Here is a 20762-nt window from a genome sequence, read left to right as displayed (position 1 = left end):
TCCCAGCAACACACCTGAAAATAAGACTTAATCTAAGGCATTTGTTTTAAAATAAAAGGGAAACTAATCACTGGACCTGCGCATAAGGAAACACGTTGGATGTGCTAACAGGAAAGCTACAAAGTGAGTGGCTTAGGTGCAAAAACGTAACCTCGGAATACAAGAGAATATTGTGGATAAAATCATTTATTTGTAAGACATGTGAGGCATGTACACAATTCCTGATTACATTAATTCCTAAAACATTAAAGAAAAGCGTCGATACGTTCACCGCTATAATCTACACCTAAAATCATTGGTGTGAATCATTCACACAACTGCTGTTGCCTGATAACTGATCGCAATAACTCGTGAAACGGTACACATTTCCCAGTACACCCACATGTCCACGTGGTTTGTGGAGACACAATTTCTAGGTATAGTGCCCAAATTGCAACAATATCACATCACACAATCATGAAAAGTTAACATTATTCAAAACAAACATGAGATCGGACAGTTAGTGATGTCGGTAGCCCAACAAACTCTAATGTTCAACCACGTGGTCGGCTCCCCACGGACGAAAGATACATAAAGCAAGGAAAATTTACGAGAAGGCAAAGCTATTAATATTTAGAAAAATGAAAGGTTATACAGGCACAGCTGAAGGCAAACAGACATTCATACAGAAGATTAGATTAGAATAGATTAGATTAATACTTGTTCCATAGATCATGAATATGACACTTCGTAGTGATGTGGAACATGTCAGGTTAATAAAAGATGTCTGTATAAGATATTACATTACACAAAATATTGCATGAAACTAACGTTTAAGTTGCTGTTTTTTCCCTTAATTTATATCTACAAATTCAGCCAATGAGTAGAAGGAGTTGTCATCTAGAAATTCTTTTAATTTATTTTTAAATGTTAGTTGGCTATCTGTCAGGCTTTTGATGCTGTTTGGTAGGTGACCAAAGACTTCTGTGGCAACATAATTTACCCCTTTCTGTGCCAAAGTCAGATTTAACCCTGAAGATCATCCTTTCTCCTGGTGTTATAGCTATGCACACTGCTATTACTTTTGAACTGGGTTGGATTATTAACAACAAATTTCACAAGTGAATATATATACTGTGAGGATCCCTAGATCCTTAAATAGATGTCTGCAGGATGACCGTGGGTGGGCTCCAGCAATTATTCCGATTACACGTTTTTGAGCAATGAATACTTTTCTACTCAACGATGAATTACCCCAGAAAATGATGCCATACAAAAGCAGTGAATGAAAGTTGGCGTAGTAAGCTAATTTACTGAGATTCTTATCACCAAAATTTGCAATAACCCTAATAGCATACGTAGCTGAACTCAGACATTTCAGCAGACCATCAATGTGTTGCTTCCAGTTTAACCTCTCATCAATGCACACACCTAAAAATTGTGAAAATTCTTCCTTAGTTACAGACTTCTGTTCAAAGTCTATATGTATTACTGGAGTTGTGCCATTTACTGTACGGAACTGTATGTACTGTGTTTTATCAAAATTTAAAGAGAGTCCATTTGCTGAGAACCACTTAATAATTTTGTGAAAAGCATCATTTACAATTACATCACTTAGTTCTTGGTTTTTGGATGTTATTACTATACCTGTATCATCAGCAAAAAGAACCAACTTTGCATCTTCATCAATGTGGAATGGTAAGTCATTAATGTATATCAAGAACTGTAAAGGACCTAAGACCGAACCCTGTGGGACCCTGTACTTGATAGCCTCCCAGTTTGAGGAATCAGCTGTTGTTTTAACATTACATGAACCACTTATTTTAACTTTCTGTATTCTTCCAATTAAGTATGAATTAAACCATTTGTGCACTGCCCCACTCAAACCATAATGATTTAGCTTATCTAAAAGAATTCCATGATTTACACAATCAAAGGCCTTTGAGAGATCACAAAAAATACCAATGAGTGATGTCCGGTTATTTAGAGCATTTAATATTTGATCAGTGAAAGCATATATAGCATTTTCTGTTGAAAAGCCTTTCTGAAAACCAAACTGACATTTTGTTAGTACTTTATTTTTACAAATATGGGAGGCTACTCTTGAATACATTACTTTCTCAAAAATTTTTGATAGAGCTGTCAGAAGAGAGATTGGGCGGTAGTTGTTGACATCCGACGTATCCCCCTTTTTATGCAATGGTTTTACAATGGCATATTTCAGTCTATCGGGGAAAACACCCTGCTCCAAAGAGTTATTACGTACGTGGCTGAGAATCCCACTTATCTGTGGGGAACAAGCTCTAAGTAACTTGCTGGAAATGCTATCAATTCTGTAAGAGCTCTTACATTTCAGTGAGTTTATTATTTTACTGATTTCAGAGGGAGAGGTTGGTGGAATTACAGTTGTTTCAAACTGCACAGGTATGGCCTCTTCTATTAGTAGCCTTGCCTCTTCTAGTGAAGATCTAGATCCTATTTTCTCCACAACATTTAAAAACTGATTATTGAAAATATTTTCAATTTCTAATTGTTTGTTAGTACACTTGTCATTCAGTTTTATGACACTAAAGTCTTCCTGTGCTCTTGGTTGCCCAGTTTCCCTTTCAATAATATTCCAAATTGCTTCAATTTTATTATCAGAGTTACTGATCTCAGACATGATACACATGCTTCTGGACATTTTAATAACTTTTCTTAGTACCGCACAATAGTTTTTATAATATTGAACAATTTCGGGGTCAGTACTCCCTCTTGCTGTTAGATGCGAGGGCTATGCCGAAAGTTTTTAGCAGCCCGTAAACCGTAACGCGGAGGACAATGGAGTTGTTTTCATTCGAAAGAGCGATGTTTTTCGACCTTGGGACATGCGCGCGCAACACCTGGCTAGCGGTGATCCCCCCACAGCGCGGTAAGAAAGCACATGCAGTGCTGAGTCAGAGACAGTGCAGGATGCAGCTGTCGCGCCACGACTTTCGCACCATGATTTTTTTTACGATTATAAAAAGGGTTTAAGTGCCGAAGAATGCCATTCTTCTTTGCTGCGTGTTTTTGGTGAAGCTTCCCCTTCTAGGGCCACAGTTGGAAATTGGTTTCACGAGTTTTCAAGGGGTCAGCAGTCAATTGAAGATGAACCTCGTCCCAGTCGGCCAGGAACATCTGTAACTCCTGAAAATATTGATGCTGTGAGGAAAATGATCAAAGAAGATCCACATCTTACATTTTTCGACATTGGAGGGACCCTAAATATTGGATCAACAGCAGCACAGACCATCGTTCATAGTCACTTAGGCCTTACTAAGAGATGTGCCCGTTGGATGCCACGTTCCCTGACAGAAAGCCAAAAGGAGGCGACAGTGGTCTGGCGTCGTTTAATGCTCGAAAAATTCAATGGAGGGAAGTCCCAAGACACCTACAATATCGTCACAGGTGATGAAACGTGGGTCTACCATTATGACCCTGAAACGAAGAGACAGTCTTCTGTGTGGTGCTTTCCAGGGGAGGAACCACCCACAAAAGTTCGACAAAGTTAGTGCTCTGGAAAAAAGATGGTGGCAACTTTTTTTCACAAAGATCGGGCATCTCACTTCTGTGACCTTGGACACATGTCGTACAGTCAATGCTGAATGGTACGTGAATGATTGTCTTCCAAAAGTCACCGCCACATGGAAGTCACAGCATCCAAAGTCCAAGAGTGGGCACCTTCTGCTGCATCACGACAATGCATCTACGCATAGGGCTGCCAGAACGATGGACTTTCTGCAGAAGGAAAAAGTGCGAGTGTTACCCCATCCCCCCTATTGACCTGACCTGGCCCCCTGTGACTTCTTTCTGTTCCCTAAGACTAAGGAAAAAATTCAAGGGCAGCGGTTTTCATCAGATGAAGAGGCAATTGCAGCGTACGAGAGTGAACTAAGTGACATCCCAAAAGGAGCTTGGAGTGACACATTTTCTAAGTGGTTTCAGAGAATGGAAAAATGTATACATGCTAATGGAGAGTATTTTGAAAAATTGTAAACATTTTTTTGCAAATAATTTTTTTTCACACATTCCGCTAAAAACTTTCGGCATAGTCCTCGTACAGTTCTCTTTTATGATTGCAAGATATTCTTATTCCTTTAGTTAGCCAAGGTTTTTTATATGAGTTTTGGAATTAGGTTTAACTATTTTCTTGGGAAAACAATTTTCAAATACCTTTAAAAATGTATCGTGAAATAAGTTATATTTCAAGTTTGCATCGGGTTCCTTATACACTTCATCCCAATCTAGCTGCTGTAGGCTTTCCCTAAAGTTTGCAATATTTATATTTTTAATTGAACGCACTGCTTTGAAAGTCTGATTTGATATACTGCATGGAACTATGTCATGTACTGTAACTAGCTGTGCACCATGATCTGCAAGACCATTCTCAACAGGATAAGCATTTATGTCCTTTAACTTATCTTGGTCTATAAAAAAGTTATCTATCAATGTACTGCTGTTCTTTGTTGTCCGAGTAGGAAAATCAATGATGGAGCTCAAACTGAAAGAACTGAGTAATACTACAAGGTCATTCTTCCTATTACACTCTTTCAGGGAATCAACATTGAAATCCCCACAAATGATAATTTGCTTCCCCTTGTCTGACAGATACCACAACAAAGCATCCAAGTTTTCTAGAAATAGCTGGAAATTCCCTGAGGGGGACCTATACACTGTTACAATTATGAAACTGCCATCATTTAGTTTAAGTTCAGTGGCACATGCTTCCATATGTTGCTCTACACAAAATTTTTTAGTTTCTAAATTTTTTACACTGTGGAAGCTTTTGACACATATGGCAACTCCTCCTCTCGTCATATTATCTCTACTTACATGTGCAGCTAATTTGTAACCATTGATGCTAACCTTTTGCATATCAGTGACAATGTGATGCTCAGACAGGCATAGTACCTCTATTACATTCTCAGTTTCTATATCTTCTAAACAAAGCAGAAGCTCATCAGTTTTATTCTTCAATCCCCCAATATTTTGATGAAATATACTAACATTATTTTTCATTTTACTTTTGTGAGTATCTTCAACTTCTTTTACATCTTTAGTACTTGCCTGGCTGAGTTTCCCACTGGACACTGATCTTACACTAAAAAAGAGTTTCCACCATGAGATGTAGTTCCTCCACTCTTTAAATTTCCTGCTATCAGCCCAGCCAGTTTACCCTTCCCTTTCTTGTTGAGGCGTAGGCCATGTCTAGTATAGTCCCACCTACAGAGTGAATCAACAGGAGCCACACCAATGTGTGACCCTGCACCAGATCCAAGTAGCCGTTCCAACTCCAAATTAATTCTCGTGACAGAAGAGCTCAAATGAGGTCGGTCGTGGCGCTCCAGAACTGACACAAACCCAACACTGGTATGACTAGATGTTGATGCAATCTTTGCCAGGTCACACTCTATGCTGCACCCCGGAACTCTGTCAACACTGTTGCCCGGCCCACCCACAATAACCACGGTATCTTCCTTAGTAAAGCCTCTACATAGTGAACCTAAATCCTCTGTATCCTGCTCTGTAACCTGCTCACTTCTTATCGACACCTTTGTGTGGCCCGCATCACGTGGTCGTGCGGTAGCGTTCTCGCTTCCCACGCCCGGGTTCCCGGGTTCGATTCCCGGCGGGGTCAGGGATTTTCTCTGCCTCGTGATGGCTGGGTGTTGTGTGATGTCCTTAGGTTAGTTAGGTTTAAGTAGTTCTAAGTTCTAGGGGACTGATGACCATAGATGTTAAGTCCCATAGTGCGCAGAGCCACACCTTTGTGTGGCGCTCTTCCGGTGGATCCAAGTCTGCTACAGAAATTTACTAAAAGAAAAATCTGCCCAAGTTTTGCATTCCTTGCTGCTACAAGGCAAAGCAATCTTTCACAGTTGAAAAGCGAGACCAAAAGCTAACAGCTCTCCTCTCGCCAAGTAACAACGCACCTTCCTGAGACCATTGCTTTTGATCAGATATTAGCACGTATTACCCCCCCCCCCCCCACTCCCCCCACCTGCTCCTCTCCGCCCTTCCTCCCATCGTCATTAACATTAGCGCCTAACTAAACTTTAGAACAAACAAGAGGTTTCGTTGAACGTCTCCATTTTTAAAGTGAGGAAAGGTATGTCTAGTTACTGCAGGTGTTGTATTAAACAACGAGTCAGTGAGACAACTAGTACTGCTTATTTTTAATAATTTTTCTTTACAGAGTAAAACATGCCGCCTCTGCAACAGTACACTCCCTAGCGACATTGCTTCACCCATACCCTGCATCCCCATTTAAAAGCAACTAAATTACAATGTGTGCACTGTACTAACGCCTATTGATTGTAAATCACTTGATTGCCAGACACGATACTTATGAACTAGCAGGAATTGGAAGATTCGAGGTTGTCTGTGTTTTGTCTGACCACTGCCGATAATAATAATAATAATAATAGTAATAATACGTGTAGGCACTACAGCATTGTTATAGCCGTTATATTGTTGTGTTGTGCAGCCAATCAGTTCGTGTACTGTTGCGAAGTGAAGAATGAAGTAATTTCTGATATATTGCAGGAACTACCTAGAACTTGGAGACGGCATTTTAATGAGACATTTAAGCATTTGTGATGTATATGTCTCAATTTTACAATCACAGATGCAAGTTACAAAATACGCGTGGAGTGTGAGAACTTAGTGAGGAAGAAGACGCTCAGAAGCTGTAACCTCCACCACATTGTGTCACACATTAATGCTACTATTTCAGAAACTTCTTTCAACTGATGTACTCAGTATTCCGGTTTTTACCGTAACGGTAATAGTTGTTGTTGTTGTGGTCCTCAGTCCCGAGACTGGTTTGATGCAGCTCTCCATGCTACTCTATCCTGTGCAAGCTTCTTCATCTCCCAGTACCTACTGCAACCTACATCCTTCCGAATCTGCTTAGTGTATTCATCTCTTGGTCTCCCTCTACGATTTTTACCCTCCACGCTGCCCTCCAATGCTAAATTTGTGATCCCTTGATGCCTCAGAACATGTCCTACCAACCGATCCCTTCTTCTAGTCAAGTTGTGCCACAAACTTCTCTTCTCCCCAATCCTATTCAACACCTCTTCATTAGTTATGTGATCTACCCATCTAATCTTCAGCATCCTTCTGTAGCACCACATTTCGAAAGCTTCTATTCTCTTCTTGTCCAAACTAGTTATCGTCCATGTTTCACTTCCATACATGGCTACACTCCATACAAACACTCTCAGAAACGACTTCCTGACACTCAAATCAATATTCGATGTTAACAAATATCTCTTCTTCAGAAACGCCCTCCTTGCCATTGCCAGTCTACATTTTACCTCCTCTCTACTTCGACCATCATCAGTTATTTTACTCCCTAAATAGCAAAACTCCTTTACTACTTTAAGTGTCTCATTTCCTAATCCAATTCCCTCAGCATCACCCGACTTAATTCGACTACATTCCATTATCCTCGTTTTGCTTTTGTTGATGTTCATCTTATATCCTTCTTTCAAGACACTGTCCATTCCGTTCAACTGCTCCTCCAAGTCCTCTGCTGTCTCTGACAGAATTACAATGTCATCGGCGAACCTCAAAGTTTTTACTTCTTCTCCATGAATTTTAATACCTACTCCGAATTTTTCTTTTGCTTCCTTTGCTGCTTGCTCAATATACAGATTGAATAACATCGGGGAGAGGCTACAACCCTGTCTCACTCCTTTCCCAACCACTGCTTCCCTTTCATGCCCCTCGACTCTTATAACTGCCATCTGGTTTCTGTACAAATTGTAAATAGCCTTTCGCTCCCTGTATTTTACCCCTGCCACCTTTAGAATGTGAAACAGAGTATTCCAGTTAACATTGTCAAAAGCTTTCTCTAAGTCTACAAATGCTAGAAACGTAGGTTTGCCTTTCCTTAATCTTTCTTCTAAGATAAGTCGTAAGGTTAGTATTGCCTCACGTGTTCCAACATTTCTACGGAATCCAAACTGATCTTCCCCGAGGTCCGCTTGTACCAGTTTTTCCATAATAGTAATGATCTTTTAAAAATAATCTAGTTTAGTGACCGAAACACAATTGGAATTTTTTGTTTTTCCCATTAAAGAAATTACATTTTATCCTTCAGGGGCTAAATACACTGAAGTGGCAAACGTCATGGGTTAGCGATAAGTACATATACAGGTGGCGGTAGTATCGCGTAAATAAGCCATAAAACGGCAGATTATTGACAGAACTGTCATTTGTACCCAGGTGAGTCATGTAAAAGTTGTTCGACGTGATTAAGACCGCACACCGGGAATTATCAGAATTTGAAATCGAAATGGTAGTTCGCGCTAGACGCATGGGATATTCCATTTCGAGAATCGTTAGGGAATTCAATATTCTGAGATCCGCAGTGTCAACCGTGTTCCTAGAATACCGAATTTCAGGCATTATCTCTCACCACGGACAAACCAGCGACCGACGGCCATCACTGAACGATCGACGGCGGCGGTGTTTACGTCGATCGCCCGGCGTGAATCCCATCAACATTCATGGGGCGTGATCGGGAGGTCAGTTCGTGCACAAAATCCTGCACCGGCAACAAAAATGGTTCATATGACTCTAAGCACTATGGGACTTAACATCGACGGTCGTCAGTCCCCTAGAACTTAGAACTACTTAAACCTAACTAACCTAAGGAGATCACCCACATCCATGCCCGAGGCAGGATTCGAACCTGCGACCGCAGCAGCAGCGCGGTTCCGGACTGAAGCGCCTAGAACCGCTCGTCCACAACGGCCGGCGCACCGGCTACACTTTCGCAAGTTGTGAACAGCTATAGAGGCAGCATGGCCCAGTACTTCTGCAGCGGACTTTCAACGATTTGTTGAGTCCACGCCACGTCGAGCTTCTGCACTACTCCGGGTAAAAGGAGGGCCGTCACGACATTCGGAGGTATCCCGCGACTTTTGTCACCTCAGCGCATCTCCAGGCTGGGAACTACTGCTCTACCGCGTAAAAGTGAATGGAGTCTCGACAAATCTTGACGAATCACGTGCTGACTTAGTGGCGAGATTAAGATGTGCGCAAGCGAATAAGCTGGTCCTGTCGGGCAGGTATAATGCAGCCACGTTCGTGCTGTGCTGGGTTTTGGAAACATCCCTTCCTGGAGCTGATTAAGGGTTGTGGAAGGAGGCGACACGCAGAAGAACGGGTACTCTAATTCGGCAGTGACCTATGAAGTTTGTCATCCCCCAAGACTGCAAAACAATGCCGAAATCAACGCCTCGACAAGAGAACTGTTTAATTCACCATGAACTACTTGATAACCAAACAATGCAGTGTTTACTCAAGCTACTACGTTGTCTGTTGTATGTGGTTGAGAAGAATCAGAGACAGTCATTTCTAGAAATACTGGCCCCTCTTGCGGACGCCGGTTATGATGATACTGACGATTCCGAAAGTGCATATGTTTGTGCTTAGTCTATGTCACTCGCCGTCAAACTGTGTTGTGGAATCCAGTATTAGTGCGGTTATGGTTCTCAGCCGTAATTTATAATAATAGACTGTACGTCTAGCAACTAACAGCCGAATCCAAGAACGCCAACTAACGTTGTTAGCTTTTTAAGAGAGTACCTTCCCTGCTCAGTGACAAAACGGCTTACAGAGACGCTAATATTTTAAGATGTGGTTGATTTGAATTGACGCTAGTGAATTCGGCCGCTTACCTCGCGAGTATATCGGAAGTAGCGCGGCCACTGCCGCTTTAGAGGTTGTGAGAGAGGTAATGTTTTATCGTTTGTCTTCCAGTAATGGCGTACGCAACTCGTACCAGTCTGGTGCTATGGTATAAATTTCAAACTAAAGTAACATGGATTCGTGAATGCACACTATAACGACTGTCGATTTCAAATGCGGTACATACAGGGTGATTGCGTGATGATGTTAGAAACTTTCAGAGATGTTGGAGAACGGTACATGTACCGATTGGAGGTAAGGGTCGTTGGTCCGAAAACCACTGAGTCGAAGAATATAAGCGAAAATCGATCTCGTCCCTCTAGCAGGAGATAACATATTCCGGTACTGTTGTTGTTAACACTGTAGGGTAAGCAACTTTCAGAGATGGCAGTATGGACAAAAAGATAAAAAAATTGTATAGTAAACATGAACTCTAAAACGCATAGCCCAAGAGCGATGAATACTTCTTCATTTTCGATACAGTGAAACAGATCTCTTCTACTGCAAGCTCTTTGGTGGTGGTAAGTTCCTATGGGACCAAACTGCTGAGGTCATCGGCTTAAACACTACTTAAACTAACGTACGCTAGGGACAAATCACACACCCATGCCCGAGGGAGGACTCGAACCTCCGACGAGGAGAGCGGCGCGAACCGTGGCAAGGCGCCCAAGACCGCGCAGCTGCAAGCTCTTTGCTTTCCATATTCTGGTAAGAAGCAGTACGAACGAAAGTAAGAAAAAATCGTATAGTAAACATGTCTCTAAAACTGTACCTTAAGAGCTATGGATATTTGTGGTAAGGTCTGCTGGCCGGTGTGGGCGAGTGGTTCTAGGCGCTACAATCTGGAACCGCGCGACCGCTACGATCGCAGGTTCGAATCCTGCCTCGGGCATGGATGTGTGTGATGTCCTTAGGTTAGTTAGGTTTAAGTAGTTCTAAGTTCTAGGGGACTGATGACCTCAGATGTTAAGTCCCATAGTGCTCAGAGCCATTTGAACCATTTGGTAAGGTCTTATGGGAACAAACTGCCAAGGTCATCGGTCCCTAAGCTTACAAGCTACTTAATCTTACTTAAACTAACTTACGCTAAGGACAACACACACGCCGATGCCCGAGGGAGGATTCGAATCTGCGTGGGGGGGGGGAGCCGCACTGACCGTGACAAGGCGCCTGAGACCGCTCGGCAACCCCGCGCGGGCCTTAAGAGCTATGAGCACCTGTTCAGTAGAACAGATGTGTTTCATAGTAGCGAAGATGTGTATTTTGTTGTAGCTCTACGATCTTAGTAACAACACATGTATTCTATCAGAATGATTATAACTTGCAAACTTTCGACTCGGTCGTTTTCACACCAAGGTCGCATACCTCAAATTGATACGTTTGCCCTTCTTTATAATCCTGAAAAGTTTTCAATATCATCACGGAATCACCCTGTATTTGCCACAAGTAATATCAAATTAAGGCTGTTGTAATACAACATAATGGACATAAGAAAATTACATTCGGGAGACCCGCACCGCCGGCTAGGCAAGGTCCTAGCGGAGGTGGTTTGCCATTGCCTTCCTCCGACCGTAATGGGGATGAATAATGATGATGAAGGCGATACAGCAACACCCAGTCATCTCGAGGCAGGGAAAATCCCTGACCCCGCCGAGAATCGAACCTGGGGCCCCGTGCGCGGGAAGCGAGAACGCAACTGCAAGACCACGAGCTGCGGACGTCTTCAAAGTATGTAAAAAAATAAAATAAATAAATAAATAAATAAAACTAGGGAATACTGGCTCCCACGATATTCACAGGGGTTCAGGAAAATGCAGACACTCTTTGATAGTTAATATCTTTGGAACTAAATGACATATCGTTGCAATTTTGCGCGGTAGCGTAGTCCATTTTTTTCGAGACATATCTCGGCGCGCGTTTTCTAGCAGATAACATTGCAACAATGAATGAAGTAAGATCATTATTTAAGCAACGCAAGGCCGTATTGAAGGGGTAGTGGAAGTAAGAAACCATGACGGAGGTACAACGGCACTGACCTAATGTGTGCGGAACTTAGCCACCAACATGTGCAACAATTTATAGTACTCGGGATAAATTTGTAGCTGATAGTACTGCTCAGGATGTACGTAAGGAAAGGTCTGGCCGAGCAAAACCATCAACAGGTCCAGTTTTCAGCGCTGTTGTGTTGCAATATTTTACAAGGTCACCTCAAAAATCTGTAAAGCAGGGTAAGCCGATCAAGCGTATGACGAATTCTGAAGGCTGCTAAAGTGGAAAGTGTACATTCCAAGATCGCTGTGCGCTATGAACGAGGACGACCCAGATCGATGGATGGACTACTCTGAGTGGTTTTAAGGAATGTTTCGCGAGGATGAACGGTTTGTAGGGATGATTATCTGGTCTGACGACACACAATTCAAACTGAACGGTACTGTAAAACGCCACAATTGCATGTACTGAGTCCCTGAAAATCCTCACGTTCACGTGGACAAACACGTTAATCTACAAGGTGTTGATGTTTGGTGTGGTCTGTCATCGCGGGTTTGATTTGTCCATTCTTCTCTGAAGGTACCGTAACTTCATATCCTGCAAACCTCGATTTCACCTGCCATCCGACAAGCGTTTGGAAATGAAAGATCTCACCTACAACAAGGTGGCACTCCACCTCACTACCACACAGATGTCAGATCCTTCTTAGATGAAAGTCTACCTGGACGATGGATAGGATGAAGAGAAGCTGTTGAATAACCCCAGACCCTGCAACTCTTGACTTTTGCCTATGGGGAACCGTGAAAAATTAAGTTTATCAACAGAAGCTCGCTATACTGAACGAGCTACGAGAAACCATCGAGGCGTCCAGTGTAGTTATCGTACGGCAACCCTGACAGCCGTAGTTCTGTCAACAGTTCAGCCGCATCGACGTTGTTTGGCTGCTAACGGGGTCACTTTGACCACATAAAACAATCTTCCCACCGTGCAAGAATTGTAAACTAACGGTATGTCATTTTGTTCCACTTTAAATGTAAATGTCGTGTGACTAGGGCCTCCGCTCGGGTAGATCGTTCGCCGGGTGCAAGTCTTTCGATTTGACGTCAGTTCGGCGACTTGGGGATGAAATGATGATGATTAGGACGGGAATCGAACCCGGACCCTTAGGATTGACATTCTGTCGCTCTTACCACTCAGCTACCGGGGGCGGACATTTTGTTCCATTAATAGTGACTATCAAGGAGCATCTACATTTTTCTGGACCGCTCTTACACGCCGGTGCTAGTACTCTTCTCAAAACTGAGGACTTGAAATGTTATTCAATACATGGAACGTGCAGCATATACATGGAAATGCGGTAAACAACTGGTGTTGGGACCATTTTTAATGGATTTTGAATACTAAGTCTGACAGAAAATTTATCGACTCCGTTGGCCTTGTAACCATCTGCAGATGTTAGTTACTTTTCATTTTAGTAGACATTAATTTCTATTAATTTTATATATGCATCCGTGCAGTGTCCGAACGTAGGAACTATCTGCATATGTTAGCTACTTTTCATTTCAGTAGACATTAATCTCTATACATTTTACATATGCATCCGTGCAGCATTTGAACGTAGGACGTACGGTCTTCGGTGGTGACGTATACCCGGAAAGCGCTGTTGAGAATTTCAGCACGTGCTTTGTTGTCAACTCTTTCGACATTACCTTTGCACTGCTCCGACTAATGACTTCTCGGCATTCCTTAACTTTTCTGTATTCGCAAATTTGATTTCAGATTCAGTGAAAGCTGTTAGTAACTTTCCACAAGGTTCTTTCGATTTTAATTGCACATTCTCATGTCGGCCAGCTTATACATTCACTTTAATCGCAATGAAGCATATTTTTTAGCAGCTACTTGGCGTTATTCAGCTACCGTGGAAGTTTGTATACTTCTGACTCGCTTAGTATGAACGTTATTAGTATGAACGTTATTATTTTGTATAGACGGTTACGTAAAATTGCAAAAAACTGTTGCGTGATAAAGTATCAGTACGCACCCCCTCTAAGACTCCATTGTCTACAGACGTATTTTTTCTCTTTGCAGTTGGACAGACTCTCATGGTATGGCTAAGTTTTATCTTATATCCAGTCTTCGAATAACTGCATTGAATACATTTGAATGGCTCTGAACGTGATACGAAATTAGAATATTTGTGAGAGGACGTAAATTAGATGACAAAACTTGATGATTAATTTACTGATGGCTGCCAGTTAGTTACCGACGATTTCGATCTCATTAACGTTGAATACAAAACTTGTTGTGTCCACATGAAATCTTTTTCTATAGAATATCAGTTTTAGATAATTAGCTTCGAGTTTTTAATCTCCACACATTCAAATGAAGTTTTTGTACGGCCCGTGTAATTGATTTGTGTTTTCAAGTCAAGCGGGTACCGGAGCAGGTTTAAAAATGTCGAGATTATTAATGCAAGTCGATACTAACGATACACAAGAATGCCAAGTCGATTGTTCGTGGGGAGAATAGGGGAGCGGAGAACTTGCTTCACGTCCCATCTAGCGGATGATGTGGGCAGCTTAGCGAACTGGCAAGAGTTTGCTGCCATCTACCGGAACTGATGTGAACTGATAGGCGGCTTGGCGCTAGAGAGCACTGCGCGCGCTGCCCAACCGTGCGCGCGAACTACAAAGGCAGCAGTGTACGATCAACAGATTGCTTCCTGAGATTGCCACAAGTTATAACAGAAAAAGCCCACCCAAACTTTTGATTTCGACAGTATCCGGCAATTCTTCTGTTAAGTTAGATATCAGGGTAGTTCAAGAACTCAGATTATATATGTTATGAATAAAAGTCAGTCGACTGTCTATATTTCAGCTTTTGTTGGTGTGTTTTGGAGGGTCGTGGAATAGTGCCAGGCTGCGAATCCGAAGGTCATGAGTTCGATACTCATTCAGTCACATGATTTTTATCTGTCACATATAACTCGTTTCACTTCGGCAATGTTTGGTATTGAGAAAAATCCCAACCTGCTACGTAGCTGGACGTCCTCGTTAATCTGTAGACCCCCTCCATAATTGAGCGGGTAAGTCAACTGAAGGATCGTAGGAAGACAATGGAATACCTCATGATCTGATGAAGTGAGACTGATTTTGAATTTTCTTACTACCACACTGTATCATATCCCTAGAGTATAACATTTTCAAGCTAATATCTTTAATCACATAAGATGTTTTCAATGTCTTCATATCGTAGTTTGTTGACAATATCTATGCAATGAAAACCAACATTTATGTAACAGCCCAACATTCCTCATGTGCGACTGTTGCATCAGGTCATAACGGAAACCCTCAGCTGAATCTGACGATGATGATGTAGGTTTCGTTTCAAAATACAAATCTGAATTAAAATTCTGAGATAATTTCCAAGAAGCGAACACACGGGCTCCTGTCTACCGCGCGACTCTCGAGGCGGCAAATATGGATACAAAAGACGAACGTTTACTAAGTTAACGTTAATTATAAAGGAAATTAGTAATTTCACTTACTTTACTCGTCAGTCACGTCTTCTTCATCGACCATTCCGCGGATTGCAGTCGCCACCAGAAGCATTCCTTGTTTACTGTAGCCAGGTTAAACTCTACGTATGTCTCAGAAGGTTGAATTTTCTCACGCAACCACAAATTACAGAAGTACAGGTACTGGGAGAGGTACAGTTCGTCCTTGTCTCCCGGTCGGCCCTCGTCGATTTGACAGATTTCCACAAGAGCTCTAGATTCTGCGTGTGGACAGATCGATCATCCGAAGAGAAATTCCACAGAATGGTTTCCAAATTCGTATTGGAATCCTTCTTTCTTCACGCTGTTGTCGGACTTTAAGCTGCCTGTTACAACTTTGGTTCCTGGCAATATGAAGTGTATAAGACACACTGAAGTTTTCTTGCTCCTGAAATATACTCAAACTATGAAGCACTTTGTGATATTCGCTATTTTTGACTTCATTAAGACAGCAAATACGAGTAGTTAATACTTTCAGCCAGAAGGCAAATACTTGTTTATAAATAATGATTAATGTATAATGAGGCGTCGCATGGGGACGGTGGAATTTTCTAAATAATGTAATTCGTCGTCTTTGGGCGGCAATATAAACAGGAAAATACGGATAGATATGCGATCCTTCACTATTTTGTTCGCTGGAGAACAAATGAAGCCTTGAGCGCTAAAGAGACTTGTACTGTTTTTCTCAAGTAAGACGGACGCAGATTTGTGGCAGTCTGATCTAATTTTTACTAAATGTATAAAAACGTGTTATGTCTAAGTTTGAGTGAAGTGTAAAGAACTGTTATTAACTTACTGTGACGACGCACGAGCGACTCAAAGAAGACAATGGCTATATAAAAGAGCGCTCAATGGACATGATACGGACATAAAAATCTACCGTCATTGTAGTACTAAGCTTAAGGTACGATATATGTTTTAGTTATAATAAATGTTTGTTCTGGGAATACTGAATCATTTAGCAGCGCTCATTCCTATTATCTCCTCAGTATTATTTTCATTTTAATTATGCATTTTTCTAATATTACAGACACCAAGATCAGCAGTCCAATGTGCGTGTTACATTGATAAAAAGAAAACTGTTTTATCGTCTTCTTGCATCAGCTTTAATATTGAATTTCCCTTTTGTGTGATGTTACAGTTGTTTTTGCGCCCTTAAGAACTTTCTGGTCCCTTAGGAAATTGTTTTGTCATAACAATAACTTCACAACCGGGTATGATCGTATCTACGATCATGAAGTAATTAGAAAGACGATAACGCAATTTCTTAATCAATAGCACGCTAGTTGTGACTGCCTCAAGGAACGCGAAACTGCAAGTAAAAACTATTCACATCTCATAATGCAATATTTTATGACAATGGTCAATCCATGATTCTTACGCCAATTGTGATTGATAAAACAGTAAGCTAAATTTCAATTTCCAACTTTCCATTGAATAACAACATCACTTTTATTTTGTAACATCACAACTTCCATGATTCCCTTTCAATGCCTCCGAAGATCCGTATGTTTTCAATTTTGTTTTTCAGTGGTCTTCAAAAATGGTTCAAATGGCTCTGAGCACTATGGGACTTAACTTCTGTGGTCATCAGTCACCTAGAACTGAGAACTACCTAAACCTAACTAACCTAAGGACATCACACACATCCATGCCCGAGGCAGGATTCGAACCTGCGACCGTAGCGGTTGCGCGGTTCCAGACTGTAGCGCCTAGAACCGCTCGGCCACTCTGGCCGGAAGTGGTCTTCCTTTCTTGTATTTCCGAGTGGCTACATGTGATTCTTCTGTTTCAAGTATCGTGCTATGTCCTCCGATACGAACACTTGTCGTTCGTGAGTATCACATACCAGACTTCTCGACAGAACCCGTAGCAGTCACGAACGTCGGTAACTCAGTTTCGGAAGCGGTCGCTTGTGCGCGATATTCTCTTACCCAACACGAGACTAAAATACTACTCTTTTCGAAGGTAAACTTACAATTGTCGAACCATGTGTTTTACCTTATCGACGTCCTTTATAACACCGCGCCTGGTAGAACTGAAATGCGAAACCAGAATCGGCGCCTTTCTTACGAAGTTTCACACAGCTGTCTCCATGACAATACACACAATTCCTGAATGTTCAGATGTGTGAATTCCTAAGGGACTAAACTGCTGAGGTCATCGGTCCCTAGACTTACATACTGCTTAAACTAACTTATGCTAAGAACAACAACGACACCCACGCCCGAGGGAGGACTCGAACCTCCGGCGGGAAGGGCCGCGCAATCCGTGACATGGCACCTCAATCCGCGCGGTCCAGAAATAGTCGTTTGGCAGCAATACATATTCATAACAGAAACGCAAACAAGATTTCACATAACACTATTGAGGAAAAGTTTCACCAGGTAAGAGGATCGGACTCGAGACAGCAGCAATTACACTCATTCCTATTAACAATGCTAAACGTTACACGATGTTCCCTTCGCAATGTACTAAACAATTTCTATTATTCCCGCCACGACAGCCCTGTGTTCTATGTGTTTCGTTGTTCGGTATATATCGTTTGGAGCTCGCCTGTACAATAGGCAGTGCTTCTTGGAAATTAGCAATTCTGAAAAACCTAAATTGATCACCATATTTGTGGACCACGTGTAACCGTTGTGGTTTTGTTAAAAACGATCGTATTATGTTAGTAAACAACTCGTGTACGGTTAGTAGACAACAGACTCGAGGCGTTACCGTGGGATAAACGATTGCTGGAACTACCGAACTGTTAGAAGTCAAAGTACGCCTTCTAAATGTCGTAGATTTGGACACTAGAAACTGTATGAAACGATTATAATATAAAATTTTGCTTTTATCTTACTATTTGTGTTATCCCAGAATAGAACGAAACATCCATTTTATGGAAAAGAAGACATCTATCTATTTAGTGACACGCCAGAAAAAACATTAAAAAACATAGTAACTGAAAAACTTATTAAAATCTGGATATAATGTAATAGAGAAATCCTTTAAGAAACACAATAATATAAGTTGATATACACTTATTCGTGAAAATGGCTAACTTTCAGAGATATTATTATATTTTGACTTTGTTCCGTGAGCCTTTCCGACAGAGGTGGTGGTGGTGGAGCGGTTGCGGCACTGACCTCACACTCGGTAGCAGCAGCGGTATTCAAAACCCTGTTCGTCCATTCACATTTGAGTTTTCCGTGGTTTCTCATTTCAGTTACATCGAATTCTGACATGATTCCTTTCAAAAGGAGACTGCCGTTTTCCTTCCCAGCTTTGTCTTGTCCGATCTTGTGATTCGTTTCTAGTGAGCTGGTCATCTATGGAACGAACCCCGACCATCCTATTCTTGGAAACACATATCCATCGGAACTGAAAGGCTTGAAATAATGATTCTTTGTTTGCTTTTTAGAAAACCAGCAATATATTCTTATGGACATGTCTAATACACTACTGGCCATTAAAATTGCTACACCACGAAGATGACGTGCTACAGACGCGAAATTTAACCGACAGGAAGAAGATGCTGTGATATGCAAATGATTAGCTTTTCAGAGCATTCACACAAGGTTGTCGCCGGTGGCGACACCTACAACGTGCTGACATGAGGAAAGTTCCCAACCGATTTCTCATACACAAACAGCAGTTGACCGGCGTTGCCTTGTGAAACGTTGTTGTGATACCTCGTGTAAGGAGGAGAAATGCGTACCATCACGTTTCCGACTTTGATAAAGGTCGGATTGTACCTACCGCGATTGCGGTTTATCGTATCGCAACATTGCTGCTGGCGTTGGTCGAGATCCAATGACTGTTAGCAGAATATGGAATCAGTGGGTTCAGGAGGGTAATACGGAACGCCGTGCTGGATCCCAACGGCCTCGTATCACTAGCAGTCGAGATGACAGGCATCTTATCCGCATGGCTGTAACGGATCGTGCAGCCACGTCTCGATCCCTGATCAACAGATGGGCACGTTTGCAAGACAACAACCATCATTACGAAAGTTCGACGACGTTTGCAGCAGCGTGGACTATCAGCTCGGAGACCATGGCTGCGGTTACCCTTGACGCTGCATCACAGACAGGAGCGCCTCCGATGGTGTACTCAACGACGAACCTGGGTGCACGAATGGCAAAACGTCATTTTTTTCGGATGAATCCAGGTTCTGTTTGCGGCATCATGATGGTCGCATCCGTGTTTGGCGACATCGCGGTGAACACACATTGGAAGCGTGTATTCGTCGACTGGCGTATCACCCGGCGTGATGGTATGGGGTGCCATTGGTTACACGTCTCGGTCACCTCTTGTTCGCATTGACGGCACTTTGCACAGTGGACGTTACATTTCAGATGTGTTACGACCCGTAGCTCCACCCTTCAATCGATCCCTGCGAATCCCTACATTTCAGCAGGATAATGCACGACCGCATGTTGCAGTTCCTGTACGAGCCTTTCTGGATACAGAAAATGTTCGACTGCTGCCCTGGCCAGCACATTCTCCAGATCTCTCACCAATTGAAAAGTCTGGTCAATGGTGGCCCAGCAACTGGCTCGTCACAATACGCCAGTCACTGCTCTTGATGAACTGTGGTATCGTGTTAAAGCTGCATGGGCAGCTGTACCCTGTACACGCCATCCAAGCTCTGTTTGACTCAATGCCTAGGCGTATCAAGGTCGTCATTACGTCCAGAGGTGGTTGTTCTGGGTACTGATTTCTCAGAATCTATGCACCCAAATTGCGTGAAAATGTAATCACATGTCAGTTCTAGTATAATATATTTGTCCAACGAATACCTGTTTATCATTTGCATTTCTTCTTGGTGTAGCAATTTTAATGGCCAGTAGTGTAATATTCATTTGTACTTGCAAACAGAAGATGTAATAAACACCTTAGATAAACAAGTAACAGAAATATAGACGATCTATTTTCAAGTAGACTAACCAAGACTGTATCAACGAACGGGAAGTAAAATAATACATTATTCCTGCGAGGAGAAGGTTACTGAACATGGCTCAAAACTCCTAGAGGATGTAATGATATATGGGGGGTTCGACGCACCGAATTGGCAAGAGCAAAAGAAGAAGAGATATTTGACCGATATACCTGAATAAATGAGACGGAAAAGACGGAAGAGAGTCTGTAAATTGTAGACAAAGCTTAAGATTGTTCACATGCAGAAACGTACCAGGGTTCCTTACCTCGGGACCCCTTCTTCCTCAGTAATGCTGTTGTAAGAGCAGCTGTTCGGGTAGTCGACTGTAAAAAACAGAATTCTGTGCTGACTAGGATGATGGGAGAACTCGACAGAGTGTGACACGCTCCTAGCCCTCCAGACAAGCACTGGGGATGGCTTCTTGGCGTTACATCAGGTTTCGTGTTCTTACCCAGGAAGACGCCACTGACAGTGGGAGGTCTAGAAAAAATGGCTCTGAGCACTATGGGACTTAGCCGGCCGAAGTGGCCGCGCGGTTCTGGCGCTGCAGTCTGGAACCGCGATACCGCTACGGTCGCAGGT

This window comes from Schistocerca nitens, chromosome 6 (assembly GCF_023898315.1).
Source record: "Schistocerca nitens isolate TAMUIC-IGC-003100 chromosome 6, iqSchNite1.1, whole genome shotgun sequence".
In the NCBI taxonomy this organism is placed as follows: Eukaryota; Metazoa; Arthropoda; class Insecta; order Orthoptera; family Acrididae; genus Schistocerca; species Schistocerca nitens.
The sequence above is the reverse complement of the archived record's forward strand: the minus strand, read 5'-3'. Positions refer to the sequence as shown.